Source organism: Thunnus maccoyii, chromosome 22, assembly GCF_910596095.1.
Source record: "Thunnus maccoyii chromosome 22, fThuMac1.1, whole genome shotgun sequence".
Lineage (NCBI taxonomy): Eukaryota > Metazoa > Chordata > Actinopteri > Scombriformes > Scombridae > Thunnus > Thunnus maccoyii.
Window position 1 is genome coordinate 13601495 of NC_056554.1, and position 13334 is coordinate 13614828.

General features: G+C 42.1%; 1 protein-coding gene and 1 long non-coding RNA gene across 6 annotated transcripts in view; one reads left to right on the forward strand and one right to left on the reverse strand.

Moving 5' to 3' along the window:
• The window catches only part of LOC121889112, a 122355-nt gene that overhangs the window by 87894 nt on the left and 21127 nt on the right, over positions 1 to 13334 (forward strand). The window contains exon 2 of one of the 5 annotated variants that reach the window (XM_042400820.1): positions 1880 to 2114. The exons of the other annotated variants lie outside the window; for them this stretch is intronic. The gene's annotated coding sequence lies outside the window, so the exon portion shown is untranslated. The remainder of the gene's footprint in view (positions 1 to 1879; positions 2115 to 13334) is intronic. 5 annotated transcript variants of the gene reach the window in all.
• Positions 2108 to 5895, reverse strand: LOC121889115. Its single transcript, XR_006093440.1, has 3 exons — positions 5853 to 5895; positions 4413 to 4604; positions 2108 to 4272 (listed from the first exon to the last, which is right to left on the reverse strand). It is a non-coding gene; the product is annotated as an uncharacterized LOC121889115 (long non-coding RNA).

Here is a 13334-nt window from a genome sequence, read left to right on the forward strand (position 1 = left end):
TTTGATTACAATATGCAACTCTAAGGTATATACCACACGAGTGTGTTTGTTCGTTTATATGCTTGTGCGAACAGTAGTACAGACAGTAGAGCACCACTGTGACTTGCTTTATTATTGAAGCAGTTTTTCTCTCCTTCCCTGTGCAGGCAGCTTGTTACGACTAATGGGTTTATCTCATAGCACTGCTGCCAGAGAACCTACATCACGCAACCCAAATGCATGCTGGGACACGGACACAAGCAGCCTGCATGACAGTTAATTCCAAACACTGGCATAACGCACACAAACACTCACACATGACTCTTTTACCTCAGAAAAAAATGTATCAACATGGCATTTATCTCTTAATTAGGCTTTGGTGTGTGTGTGTGCATCCGTGTATGTGTGTGTGTGTGTGTGTGTGTGTGTGTGTGTGTCTGTATTTCAGCCCGCTTCCGCTGCCAGCCAGTCAAAAGGAATGAGCAATGAAAGAGGTGGCGAGGGATTTTCTAATTGACAAGCTGTCTAATTCATTCTGTCTTCATGTATATGCACACCACCGTCATCACCGACGCATACAGTGAATATGCAAAAACTAATTGCCCTAGACAGAACAGTGCTGGAATTTTGTTATAATATCTTTAGAAAGCCTAATGAGTGTGGCCCTGTCATTGCTTGGCTCCAGTCTCTTTTGTTCCCATTCTTATGTTCAGAGTAGCATTCAGAAATAATGACACACGCACACACACACACAGATAAATTGGAGCCAAATAATCTGGGTGCAGCGGAAGCACGGGGGCCATTCTGTTGAGAGGTGTTTTGAAGCGCAAGAAACAGAGAAAATAGGGCTAATTTAAATTGCCAGATGTGATTGAGTTCTATTGTGTGGTCTGGGTTGGCTAATGGGTGGCAGTCAAAGGAAAAGCAGGAGGAAGGATAAGAGTGAGGGAGGGAGGCGGAGAGAAAAAGGGAGAAAAGCCTTGATGTGCAAGGCTTATTAGGGCAGGGCTGCTGAATTGGACTTGATCACTGGGGATTCTTTGGCAAAGCCAATACATCAGCAGACGCTCTCGCTGAAATACTGCAATGTGACTTTCCTCCATATACAATACACAAACACACACAATCACTCACAGAATGACATATGTACTCTCATGAGGATATACCGTATATATATGCCGCCATGTGCAGTTACCACACACATTTAACACAGATAATCACACACATCCACTCAGTCAGAAGATTGCATGGTTTCCCCTTGAACTCGAGGCAGGGAGATTATCAACTCGGGGATACTAAGTGGATATGTGTGGGTGAGGGACCCAACTGGGCTCTAAATTAGCCCAGCAGAGCTCTGCACTTCATCTCTGCTTACTGAGCAGAGACAGAAAATGTACTACTTCCATTTGGCGCAATATGTCACACCAACTGGCATCCCATCATTTTTTTTTTTTTTTTTTTTTTTTTTGGTCTCAATCTGTTTACATCTGTATTTCTGATGAACCCATACCCTTCCAAGCTCTTTTCACACTGTTACCATATACAAGAAAGGACGTGATGACTCCTTGTCGTGTTTGTAGAATTATTCTTAGTGTCAAGGTACATGTAGTACTAGAGTGATGATTTTATGTCAAGGGACATTAGGGAGTGAGACACTGCCTCAAGTGAAGGAGTTCAAGTATCTCCAGGTCTTGTTCACATGTGAGGTTAAGGTGGAGCGTGAGGTTGACAGGGCAGATTGGTTCGGCAGCAGCGGTAATGCAGGTGTTGAACCGGACCATTGTGGTGAATAATTTATCAGTCGGTCTACACTCCAACCCTCACCTATGGTCACGAGCTTTGGGTAGTGACAAAAGAATAAGATGGTGGATACAAGCGTCTGAATTAGTTTCCTCCGCAGGGTGCCTGGGCTCAACCTTAGAGATAGGGTGATCCGACATCCAGAGGGAGCTCGGAGTAGAGCCACTGCTCCATCACATCAAAAAGAGCCAGCTGAGGTGGTTTGGACATCTGATGAGAATGCCTCCTGGATGCCTCCCTTTGAAGATGTTCCAGGCATGTCCAACTTATAGGAAACCCACAACACGCTTCAGGGATCTCATCTAGCCTGGAAATGCCTTGGAGTCCCCCAGGAGGTACTGGAAGGTGCTGCTGTGGAGAGGGAATCCTGGGTTACCTTAGGCCGCATTCAGACCGACAGCAGCTCTGCGTGAAAAAACACAACCCTGCCATTCGTTGGAACAGAGGCAGTGCATTGACGTAGTGGGGGTGTCAACGCAGAGGGCTCAGCAAAACAATGCAGTGTCGTCCGGCAAAAAAGTTTTACCTGGTTCAAATTTTGCTGAAACGCAGCATGACCTCATCCAGCAAGGCTCTATATTGGCCAGTCACATATATGTATTTCTGGTGACCTTTGTCATGTGAACGCCATGTTTCTGCTGTTTATCTTGTGATGTGACAAAAGATAAAAGTTGTGATAACATTCCAGAGTTGAGCATTACAAACCGCTGTGTGTTGTTTTGCCGTCTGATAAACCTTTAAACGCATCAATCTGTAGCTCCAACTCAAATTGCATTTGCTGGGCTGTTTTGGTCTGAATGCAGCCACCACAACCCAGTCCCGGATAAGTGGTGGAAAATGGATGGATGAATTAAACTCAGCATTAGAGCTACTTGGACCACCTACTGTACTTACAGGGCTTATGGTGGGGGGGATACTTGAAAAGAACTACTTTGTACAATGTGTTGTCCAACCATGTTGGAAGGCAAACTGTATTTAAGCATTCCATATAGCTACACTTGAAAGCAGGGTTAAAAGCCAGTCATCAGAGAGAGAGAGAGAGCGAACAACTGTTCTGACGGTGATGTTTAAACATCCATTAGCTGCATCAACTTGATGACTGTAATGAATCAATCAGCCATTAGCTGACAGTGGCGCTTCAAACATGAATCCAAACAGCCTGCCGCTAAATGAGAGACACAGGGAGCTGAGAAGACAGCGTGTTGTTGATGAGCAGGACAGAAGGAGAAAATCTCCCTCTCGTTCTGATTCTCTCTCACTCCCTCCCTCTCCCTTTTATGTGTCCAACAAAGCATCCTTTAATCCCTTTGACTTTGAACACAAGCCCCTAATGGCTCCCAGGGGTTCGTTACAGCAGCCATCTTTACAAATTTCTTCTATCCGGAAAGAAAAGTTATATAATTTTAATAAGAATCCTGTTGCTGGGATATCGCACGTGCGGTGATGGAAGAATGATGAAAAGCTGCATTGTGGGAAAAAATTACGAGTGACGTCCAGTGTATAAGCTAGTTATTTTAAGTTTAAGAAAATGTTTCATATAAGCCTTGATAAGTGTTAAAGGGTTAGCCATGCTCAGATTGTAATAAGGAATTCTGTTAATGATCACTATACTATTCAGTTCATCCTCTAGAAGCTGTGTTTCATTATTTAACCCTTATCAGCCTTTTTTGAAGCAAAGTGATTGTGAGATTTTCTGATATGAACAACAGTCAACAACAGTTTCTTAAAGCCACGACCACAATCTTTCCCCAGTACTGTTTTTTATCAATGATGACAGCTTTTTACTAACCTTGACCAAGCAGTTAGTAGTTCAGCCTGGACTTAATCATAGAGGTGGCAGTTCAGAAAACGCTCACATGGATCTTTTTGGATGACAGTGACAAATGACCTGTTTTGACCTGTTTTTAGGTTGGTGGATGTTTTTAACACCGGATTTTGTCATTGTCACTTTCATACAACTGCATACAGTACCAGTGAAATCCCACATGGTGCATCATGTTGCCAACTTTATTAATACTGCTTATTATATTCATGAATTCTAGGACTAATGGCAACGCCAAATGTGTTTCTCTTTTCATTACTCTAATTTATGCCGTTTCAAAACAGTTTACATCTCAGCATTGCTTTCAAAGAAACAATCTACCCTTAAACAGAATTTACATCATGTTTTTCCAGTGATTTTGGACAGTAAAATCAATATCTGCAGAGACAAGTCTATCTCTAACCTAGAAACTAGCACATCAACTTTTGAATGGATGACTTCATCTACAGCTGGTCGCCTGACATGAAATTTGTGACTAGCACAGTTTTTGTTTGAGAAATTACATCCAAGTTAGTTTTATTTGAATGCTGGTCTTCCAGCTGTGAACTACGTCTCAATTCCAGTAAAATCACAGTGGGCGCTGTCATATTGTCCTGGGAGTTACTTATTGTCAGTGGAGCAGATCGAGGATTTGTCACTTGATGACATCATCATTCCAGTCTGTTTCTTTGCTGTAAGACATTGGAAAAGAAAAACTAAGCTGTGATCTATTAATAAGTACAGCCATATGTTTGAATCCAAAATCATTTTGTATGAGTTGTCACTTTTTTCAAACGGTAAACATTGCATACATCCATATATACATGCACACCTCCGTTTCAACAACACCCTCATCCTGCCTGAGATTTCAGTCCCTTGGTACAGCCGCCACACTACAGGGTGCTGCCCCTGACATGTGCCAATCTGACTTGTTTACACTTGTTAATTGCTTAAAGGCACTTCCTGTGACGCTGTGCACCCATCATGGCAACAGGAGACTATGATTAGAAGGTCCTTGTTTGTGCTGCTGGAGAAAACACAGTTCAGAGAGAGAACAAGGCACTGCAGAGCTCACTAATTATGCCTGTTTGTGAATTCAAGCAATGGACGTCTGCCCCTTAACCACAGGCATGCATGTGAGATACATGCATGGACTGCTGGGATGGTCATGCATTTCTGTCATGCCAAATAAGGCTGAAAAAAAATGATGAATAATAATCCTAGTCTTCTTCTACATTGTCATGCCAGTGACAATATTCATTTCATCATGCTTTCTAAAATAATTATTTAGTGAGAATCTGATTTAAAAATCTAGTGAACAGAACAATGCATTTTGGGAAAAATCCATCACTTGGTGCTGGCCTAGCTTGTTAGCATTCCTGTTTGCCAGCATCCTCTGGGGAAATGCTTCCACTGTTAGCCTTGAGGCCAAGCTGCCATCACAAATATAGTCTGAGAAGGCCCCTGGGCTTAGTTAAACTCACATTATTTCCCCCAAATGATGCTCAGACAATATTAAATGTCATTCACAACCCAGAGGGGAAAGGTAATGGTGTGTAGTAGCTTAAATATTTCAAATGATTAATAAAAAGCTATTGGCATAAGCGCAGTAGTGTTTGTTTCTCTGTGCTCATGCCATCAACCTCCTGCACTGTGTGTAGCATCATCAGTTTGGGTAAAATGTAATAATGTATAATGGATGCAAAAAGAGGGAATTGGCCATTTAGAAACCGGGATAATCATGTGGCGACGTTAATGAAGGTCAACTCAGTTATTTTTTCTGGCTGTAATATTTCACTGTACTGACTGTTATTGAATGTCTGACGAGCTCAGTTTCAATTCAGCTAATTCAGAGACAAATTGCTGCCCAGTAGTTGTAATTACTTCTTAAACTGTTTTCCAGTCAACTTAATGTTCTCCAATCATGCAACACACAGCACATTGTTGTGGCTAATAGCGCAATGCCTCATTGACTGTTTGCTAATCTTCTCATATGAAGTCATTGGCCAAGCAATTTGTTCAATTGGAGGAATTAAGTCAGATATTAAGCTCTGTAAATGTGTGGGAGCTTGATTTCTCAGGGTTCCAACTGGGCTTTTCCACAGTTTTAATTAGCATCTAGGGCTAATCATGCTAGTGGCTAAAGGCTAAATTATCCCAAGAATGTGAAACAATGTGAAACTGTGTGAAACTTAACGCTGAATGAATTTTGATTATTTATATAAAACCATAGACTGTATATAAATATGGACGACACGTCTCCACTTCCTACCGCTATGGAAAAGTGAAGTCAAAATATCTCCTTTCCGGGAGCTGCCATCTTGCTTGTGTGACGTCATTTGGAGCCATAGTCTGCGCAGTAGAGTCGGGCAGCGGGATAACGGCCCGCAGAACGGCTGAGGGGGTGTGTTCCGTGGGCCTGACAGAGGTTTGAGAGCGGTTGCCACAACTGTCAATCATGATGTCAGACCCCCTTTCTATATTGTCAAATAACTAATTAAAAACAAACTTATAAGAAAAATGAGCACTTGGACAAACATCAGCATGATAAGAACTACCTGAAATGACAGAAACCATCTTTGGGAAAAATGTATTTGACGTGTTGATTTACTTTGATTTTTAGTTTGCCTCATGTCCAATCCACTAATATGGAGGGGGCGGGACTTGTGACCTATACTGCAGCCAACCACCAGGGGGTGATCAAGATGTTTTGGCTTCACTTCTGGGGAGCTGTCATGATGTCCATCTTTATATACAGTCTATGTATAAAACCAATAAAATGGATGTCAGGAAAAACGTGAAAAAAATAGTAGAGAATGGCAAACATTTATGTGGGCCTTGTATAGGTATAAACAGGATTAAAATGTTTGCTAAGTCATCATACAAAAAGCAGCTTTCTCACGGGTCCAACTGCACCTTTACATTGCAGTGTTAGCATGCTAAGCCATTCATGCAAGCAGCTAAAAGCTAAATTAGACCAAGAACGTGAATCTTAATGATAAGAAAAACATATTTCTGACAAGTCCTTTTACTGTCTAATCAAAGCATAATGTGTTTTTTGGTTCTAAAGTGAGGTTTTGCTTGCTTTAATTTCTCTTTTGCTGGATTTTAGCAGAAACATGACAGGATAAACATCAAATTTGATTTGTATCAGGACATTATGGGCGAATACAGCAGTATTTTTCACAACAAAGCAAACCTACATTTACAGTACTAAAGCATCAGCATATATCATTTAGACCCACTCTATACGGCAATGAAATAAAAATGTGTGTCTAGTCATCATAAAAAAAGTATGGTAGCGTCTGAGGGTGTCATTAAAAATCCTCAATGATGTACTAATCTGAGGAGCACTGTGTGCGAGTGTGTGTGTGTGTGTAGGGATCGTCCACATTGAGATGCAAAGCTGCGATGGAAAGCGCCTATTTGCCTCTCCGGATGACGTTGGAGCTTTCCTGTTTGACACAGGATTAATAACAACAATACAGAGATTTATTTGCTTGCGTAAAGCTTGAGGTCTCTCTTGCTCTCCCTCTCTCTCATGCTCTCTTTAGTGGTTTAAATATTTCACTAATTCCTGCACACTACCACAGTGTTCAAGCAGCAGAAGCTGGAGATAGGAAGAATGCTGTAGAGACTGAGTGCATGTTGTAACCATTTTGAAGTCATTCTTCGCCTCAAGGTCCTTTTGATGTTGGGCTGTTGTGTGTAAAATAGCCTTCATTTGAATTGCACAGAAAAACCTGTCAAACATATGAAATAAACGTATCTCTGACAGCGAGTGAAATCTCATTGAGATGCATCCTTGTGGACTATAAAACAGCACTTGGTGAGGCAATGCTGGCTTTCTCAAAGCTTTTAAGAGCAGGCACCATCCCTTCTGTTTTGCCTGTGCAGAACTTAATCGAATTTGTCGAAGAAAACAACAGATGAAAGCTTGTCTGAGGCATTTCCTATCTGTGTGTGTGTGTGTGTGTGTGTGTGTACATAGCTGTGCCTCTCTTTTCTCTGTATGTGTGTGCTTGTGAGTGTGTGTGTGTGTGTGTGTGTGTGTGTGTGCGTGCGTGCGTATCCGTATCAATCCATCCAATCTCCTAGCCAACCAGCCTCTTGAGAAGTGCTGTGGTAGCTCAATTAGTAAAGAAGCCAGCAAATTACAGAGCTTTTTTCTTTCCTCCCGCTTCCATTTGTTTTGTTTTTTTTCTCTCATACACACTTTTTCTTAACGGTGAAAGCCAAAAGTAGAGTAAAATAAAAGAAACTCACATATGTGCATTGCACTCACAATCTCTCTTTCACACATACACACACAGACATATCCACAGATATGAAGAGACACACAGGCACAAAGCATACAGAGTACCATATCACCTTTTGGCCTCAGCCATCCACACCACTATACTCTGTCTCTGTACAGACTCAATGACCTATGAAGGTGAAAGCCAGAGGAGCCAATTAGAGCACACAAAACCATCTAGGGCCCCTTTCTTTCTTCTCCAATCTATCCAGCGTCCTCATTCAGCACCTTCCTAGTGCTGAAAACATTCAGAAGACCCTCTTCAATATTGTATTTTGTTGAATATTTCAATATATTTTTTTACCTATGACAATATTAGCAGCTCCTGGGCTCTTGATTGGCTACCAATCAAATGAACTTGACAATCTTTCGACTTGGTCGCACTGGAAGCTTGTGGTGACAGTGGTGGCTAAATGGTTCTGTGGAGACAATTTTCGTGTGTAATTAGTCTTGAGTGCTTGCTGGGGGAGCTCGGTTGGAACTGTTGACACCTGGACTATTGTTATTGTGTAAAGCCACTCTGTTGTACAAAACCATCGATTGTGTCAAAATTGACTCTGAGTCTTGGTCTTTGTAATTACCTGGAAATTTCTACTCCCTTTGTGATAGCTGGCACACCACATGAGTTAGTAGTTGCCTCAAATGATTATACTGTTGAGTGCAAGACATACTAATATGATATTAAAACACATGTGTGCTGTTTCTGACACCACCTGTGACTGTATCGTTCCCTACACAATAACTGTGCATTTATGAATTGGCAAATAAAAATCAAAGTTGACTTTCTTGTAAACTTAAAGAAATAGATAATCGACATTTTGGGGAAATATGCTTATTTGCTTTCTTGCAAAGAGTTAGATGATAAAATTAATACCACCAGCAGCTGTTAGCTTAGCACAAAGACTGAAAACAGCGGGAAATTGCTAGCCTAGCTCAGACTAAAGATAACAAAATATATTTTGCACCTCTAAAGCTCCCTAATTAACCTTTGTTAATTACCAAAAATCAGGTCGTAAAAAGAAGTTGTAGTTTTATGGGAGGTTATATGCCCAGACTATTTCTTGACCTGGAGCGACAACAACTTGCTGGAGTCTTACTGCATCTAGCTAAGAAATAGTTTTAGCAAGTAAAATCCCGTAAAACTATATGTTGTTTTTACACTTCAGTCCCGTAAAACTATATGTTGTTTTTACACTTCAGTTTTTGTATGAATTAAACAAATGAGATATAACACGTCAATTAGTAAGCTTTAGAAGTGCTGGTAGGCGGATTTTGTTACCTTGGGGTCAATCTCGGAACCCACTGGCTAACGGACTGATAACACTTTAGCCTCTGGGGGCAACGGCCAATATTTACAGTCCGATTAGCAACTTCAGACGCGACAATGGGGTTGGAGTTTAGAGACGACCTTCACGACCAGATTGTTTCACAAGTAGCCAGTTTACACTCAGTTAACAGTTAAAAACCAAGCAAACATTGATACTTTTTGTAGGTGTTTTAGGTCCAGACAACATTTTGGCCAATGCTTTCCACCTCTTTCGCTCCCCACATGGACTGCTTACCTGCATGCAACCAAAGTATGTTCCTGTAGAAATCGCTGGAATGGAAACGGAAATCAGAATGCTTAAAATCCCAAAATCTTGTCCCTTGCCTACAGATTCTGCATTCATTTGTAGATATCTGTTCATGGAGATTACCTTTGAGCAATGCTGAGCTAGCTGTTTCCATTTGTTTTCACAGTAGCATCATATTTATCGTACTGATGAGTGGTATCAATCTTTTCATCAAGCTCTTGGCAAGAAAGTGGATGAGCGGAATTATTAATAGTTTACATAAACAGATTAAAAATCATATGCTGTTTCCATTTTAGTTACTGACTTTACTATACAGCTCAGTTTTCTAGACTGTCAGCTGTTGAATTATATGTTTATAGCAAATGTATTCATTTTAAAAAGTTACTCTGTTGTGACCTGTCTTAACAGTCCTGAAGATAAAGAACACGCAAACACAGAATTACATATTAATTTAGGCCAATATGTAAATAATTTCCTTTGTCCTTGGGTTATTTTGTTTATCTGTTTAATGAGAACATGTTTGCCACCTATTCAAAATGTAAATCTGTGGCACAAAGGAGGCAGCTGACAGCCTTTTTTTTTCTCTCTTCCTAGTCCCAGAAAACAATAAAGGAAAATGAAAACAAACCAAAAGGTCATGGTCATAAAAAAAACATATTCAAAATAACTGTCATGCCTCCCACACCTTGATCATCAAATGACATTTATCTATTTTTAGATCCTATCAATCATTTTCAGATCTGCACGGCAACTATGCTTAGACTGTATTCCAGACATTTTTACATTTATTTTTACAAAAACATTTCTTACATAGAGTTCACATCAATTAATTAAAACATCAAAATATATTTTTTGGGATTTAAAAGAAAAAGAAAATAAAAGTTAATGAGGGAGGCAAAACTAGAGGTAATAGAAGAGGAAACACAATTTGACATGGGTGTGATGGTGATGCTGGGTTTCCTTTCGGTCAGTGCACTCCTCGCTCTGGGTCAGCCTATCTCTTACATGTGCCCAGTTTAATGCTTGACAACATGAGCCCACAGGCGACTGTGTTTGTGTGTGTGTAAGCGCTGGGTTTGAAGTCGAGATGTGGAGTGGGGGGGGGGGGGGGGGAGGGCATGATTTGTTGGCGTGATTTGTCGGCGTGATTTGCTCACCATCCGGCTCATAGCGCTCCCACATTTGCTCTCATAGTCGGATAAAACAGATACCGCCCCCTCGCTCACCCCGCCAACTCTCGGCCCAGCAATCAGCACAGGCATAAACGAGCAGCAGTCGCAAATGAGAGAGCTGCCTGGCATCCTCATGAGGTATCAGGTCAATCAAGCCCACGGTGGGCAAAGCGTGCAGGGGCCCTGAGGCTGAACGCTGTAGTACAGAGCTCAATAAGCGCCTGTTGGCCTCAGGGGCAGCTTACTAAATGAAAGAGGATATTGGGGAGATTGTTTAGCATTATCATCGTTCATCATCGTTCCGCGGTTAGCTGTAACAATATGGTGCTTGGTTATTGCGCTCCCCCTAAGGAAGACTAGCAGCTGCCACTGATAAAGATATATGAGCTGATTGGAGGGATTGGAAGGAGACAAAAAAAATGTGGCTGGCAATGGGAGAGAATGTGACAGAGAGGGATTTGTGACAGAAGAGGAGGGAAAACAGTATGAAGAGAGAAGGAAATGAATGAGAGGATAGATGGTAAAAATCTGTTCTTGCGTGGCAATTCCCCATCCCCATCAGTGTGGTCTCAATCAATTAGTTGTGGCTGTTTTTCGCAGTGGTGAGGCAGCGCTAAAATGGGGGCTGCAGGTGGGATAAACAAATGGTGAAGAGGGGGGAAAAATGGGCTGGTTCTGCCTGGACACCCTGGAGGCAGCAGCAGCAGCAGCAGCAGCAGCAGAGGAGAGGATGAGGATTAAACTGAACTCCATCTCGGACAGCACCACCCACCCTCTCTTTAGTAAGCTGATGCAGCTACAAAGCACTGCAGCCGCTGCGTCTTTCCTCAGAAGATGCAACCTTCAGATTTTTCCCACATCAGATCGTCCTGGTTGGCAATGCTCCCTAAACAACAGATTAAAATCTTCCATTTAGCCATTTAAAAAATTTGACACACCCTTTGGAGTGCTTCCACTCTCGCATCATTTTAACTAGAGGAGCTGCTGCTGCCTGTAAGGACCAGGATTATAAATATTTTGCAGAGGAATAGTTTACACTTTAAAGGAACAGTTCAAGACTTTGGGAAATACTTTGCTTTATGTTTTGAGAGTAAAGCTTGATATCAATCTCTGTCTGTGTGTGCGTTAGCTATATCAGCTTTATAAGGTGATGATGAGGTCAATGTTGTGATTGCAGCTTGTTGCAATAAAAAAACCCATCAATTTATGCAGGTTTAACAAAAACTGTTTAGCTTTGCTTAGCATAAAAAACAGAAAAAAGGGGGATAGCTCCAACATGTAACTTTTTGTCATTTTTACATTTCTGTTATGACACAAGATAAATCTTTTAGAGCTTTAGAGTTGTGGATAGTTACATTTTCCATTTTCAGCAGAGCCAGGCTAGCTGTTTCTGCCTGCCTGCTAAGCTAGGCTAAACTCTGTGATCTTCTTATGTCACTCTTGGAGAGAAAGCAAATAAACATATTTCCCAAAATGTTGAACTCTTCCTTTATGAAATATGACCTAAACTACATTTATTTAAAAAAAACATGAGGCAAATTCACAAAAAAAATGAATCATACAGGACCTTTTAAGTTGCAACACCCATGTTTGCTTGCAATGATGTCAGGCCTATACGCTGGAGGAAAATGACATCATGATGGAGTGGCAGAAAAGCACCCAACAGTCGGTGACATCATCATGTCTCTGAGTGATGTCACTGGAGCGAGGGCACACGGTCATCCTTTGCTGTGCTTTAAATAGTCCACTGTCTTCCTTATCTCCCCCCCCTTCTCCCCCCCTCCTTACTCACCACCTCCTGTCATTCCCTCCTCCGCTCATTTGTCCCCTTTGCCTTCTATCCTCCAAATTTTTCCTCCACTCACTGGACAATACAGCCGCAGCTTATCTCTCTCTCTCTCTCTCTCTCTCCCTCTCTCTCTTTCTCTCTCCCACCATTTGTCTCTCAGTTCCTCTCTCTTCCTCCTCCCTTTCTCCCAAGTCTTTTAGAAGAGAGGTGGGGGGGGGGGGTTGTTGTAAAGCGGGGGGTTCAGCGCGGCCACATCCCAGGCTCTTTGCTAGATTAATTTGCAGGGGCTCTGGCCTGCGCCGCACTGCTTACTGTACGCCAGTGAAAGTCACTCAGGGATTAACGGCAAGCAGGAAGGCAACGGCCCCCACCCACTTGCTGCCTCGGCAGAAAAAGACCCCCCCCCCCCCCCCCCCACCCGTCTCTCTCCTCTTCTTCCCTCCCTCCCCTCCCAAATCTCTCTTTCCTCTCTCACTCGAAACCACTTTCTCTATCTCTCATGCCTCCTTCTCTCTATCCCAACCCTCTTTCTTTCTTTTCTCTCTTTCCCTCCATCCCATCAAACCCCTCTCTAGTTAATTACTCTAATGGGCTGGCCGTCCTTGGGGGGGGTAGTTGGAGGGCGGTGGGTGGGACCAGAGGAGATGCTGTAAGGTTCAGCTCAGCCATGCTTCTCGCCTCCAGCACACACACACACACACACACACACACACACTCTCATAGACTTAAATGCAGGGTCATATCTACTGTAGATTCCCCTACATGCTCACACTCACACAATTCATTCATACAGAATCCAGTATCACATACTGTACATGGACACACACACACACATCGCAGAAACAGGAGTTTGAAACAATTCTTTATTTATTTTAGCTTCACATTAAGTCATTTCACAAGAGGAGCGAAATACAGATTGAGA